At 41.5% G+C, this 2,366-nt stretch overlaps 1 non-coding gene across 1 annotated transcript; it reads right to left on the reverse strand.

Annotated features, from left to right (window-relative positions):
* Nucleotides 1-302: 302 nt before the first annotated feature.
* On the reverse strand, nt 303-410 carry LOC148563895 (small nucleolar RNA R71). The gene has a single exon (XR_015884357.1). It is a non-coding gene; the product is annotated as a small nucleolar RNA R71 (small nucleolar RNA).
* Between the last annotated feature and the right edge of the window lie 1,956 nt (nt 411-2,366).

Genomic DNA, 2,366 nt, shown 5'->3' on the forward strand with positions numbered 1-2,366 from the left:
CTATTGGAGCAAACAACTTTGAGCTTAAGCCTCAATTAGTTTCTCTAATGCAATAGAATTGCAAGTTTCATGGACTTCCATTGGAAGATCCTCATCAGTTCGTAGCTGAATTCTTGCAAATCTGTGACACTGTCAAGACCAATGGAGTTGATCCCGAGGTCTACAGGCTTATGCTTTTCCCTTTTGCTGTAAGAGACAGAGCTAGAACATGGTTGGATTCACAACCTAAGGAAAGCTTGAACTCTTGGAAAAAGCTGGTCAATGCTTTCCTGGCCAAATTCTTTCCACCTCAAAAGATGAGCAAGCTTAGAGTGGAAATCCAAACCTTCAGACAGAAGGAAGGTGAGTCCCTCTATGAAGCTTGGGAAAGATATAAGCAATTGATCAAAAGGTGTCCTACTGACATGCTTCCAGAATGGAACATCATATGTATATTCTATGATGGTCTGTCTGAGTTGTCAAAAATGTCATTGGACCATTTTGTAGGAGGATCTTTTCATCTGAAAACCCCTGCAGAAGCTCAAGAACTCATTGAAATAGTTGCAAATAACTAGTTCATGTACACCTCTGAGAGGAATCCTGTGAACAATGGGACGCCTCAAAAGAAGGGACTTCTTGAAATTTATACTCTGAATGCCATATTAGCTCAGAACAAAATATTGACTCAGCAAGTCAATATGATTTCTCAGAGTCTGAATGGATTGCAAGCTGCATCCAACAGTACTAAAGAAGCATCTTCTAAAGAAGAAGCTTATGGTCCTGAGAATCCTGCAATGGCAGAGGTGAATTACATTGGAGAACCCTATGGAAACACCTATAATCCTTCATGGAGAAATCATCCTAACCTCTCATAGAAGGATCAACAAAAGCCTAATCAAGGCTTCAATAATAATAATGGTGGAAGAAATAGGTTTAGCAATAGCAAGCCTTTTCCATCATCCTATCAGCAGATAGAGAATTCTGAACGAAGCCATTCTGGCCTGGGAACTATAGTCTCTGATCTATCCAAGACCACACTAAGTTTCATGAATGAAACAAGATCCTCCATTAAAAATTTGGAGGCACAGGTGGGTCAGCTGAGTAAGAATATTACTGAAACTCCTCCCAGTACTCTCCCAAGCAATACAGAAGAAAATCCCAAGAGAGAGTGCAAGGCCATAACCATGACCAACATGGCCGAACCTGGAGAGAGTGAGGAGGACGTGAGTCCCAGTGAGAAAAGCCTCATGGGATGTCCTTTGGACAGAAAGAAGTTTCCCTTTGAGGAACCAAAGGAATCTGAGGCTTATACAGAGACCATAGAGATTCCATTGCACATCCTTCTGCCATTCATGAGCTCTGATGAATATTCTTCCTTTGAAGAGGATGAAGACATCACTGAAGAGCAAGTTGCTAAATATTTAGGAGCAATCATGAAGCTGAATGCCAAGTTATTTGGTACTGAGACTTGGGAGGATGAACCCCCATTGTTCACCAATGAACTGAATGCATTAATGAGGCAGACATTACCTCAAAAGAAACCGGATCCCGGAAAATTCTTCATACCTTGTACCATAGGCACCATGACCTTTGAGAAGGCTCTGTGTGACCTGGGGTCAGGGATAAACCTCATGCCACTCTCTGTAATGGAGAAACTGGGAATCTTTGAGGTACAATCTGCAAGAATCTCACTAGAGATGGCAGACAAATCAATGAAACAGGCTTATGGACTAGTAGAGGACGTGCTAGTAAAGGTTGAAGGCCTTTACATCCCTGCTGATTTCATAATCCTAGACATTGGGAAGGATGAAGATGAATCCATCATCCTTGGCAGACCCTTCCTAGCCACAGAAAAAGCTGTGATTGATGTTAACAGAGGAGAGTTGGTCCTTCAGTTAAATGAGGACTGCCTTGTATTTAAGACTCAAGGTTCTCCTTCTGTAACCATGGAGAGGAAGCATGAAAAGCGTCTCTCAATACAGAGTCTAACAAAACCCCCACATTCAAACTCTAAGTTTGGTGTTGGGAGGCCACAACCAAACTCTAAGTTTGGTGTTGAGAGGCCCCAACCCTACTCTGATTATCTGTGAGGCTCCATGAGAGCTCACTGTCAAGCTATTGACATTAAAGAAGCGCTTATTGGGAGGTAACCCAATGTTATTTAATTATATCTATTTATTTTCCATTGTTATTTTATGTTTTCTGTAGGTTGACGATTATGTGAAGCCACAAAAACAACTGAAAGATCAAAAACAGAATGAAAGATAGCATTAAAAATAGCACACCCTGGAGGATAAGCTTACTGGCGTTTAAACGCCAGTAAGAAGCATTAGACTGGCGTTTAACGCCAGAAAGAAGCATCAAGCTGGCGTTAAACGCCAGAAACA

Source organism: Arachis ipaensis, chromosome B5, assembly GCF_059453495.1.
Source record: "Arachis ipaensis isolate K30076 ecotype BB chromosome B5, ASM5945349v1, whole genome shotgun sequence".
NCBI lineage: Eukaryota > Viridiplantae > Streptophyta > Magnoliopsida > Fabales > Fabaceae > Arachis > Arachis ipaensis.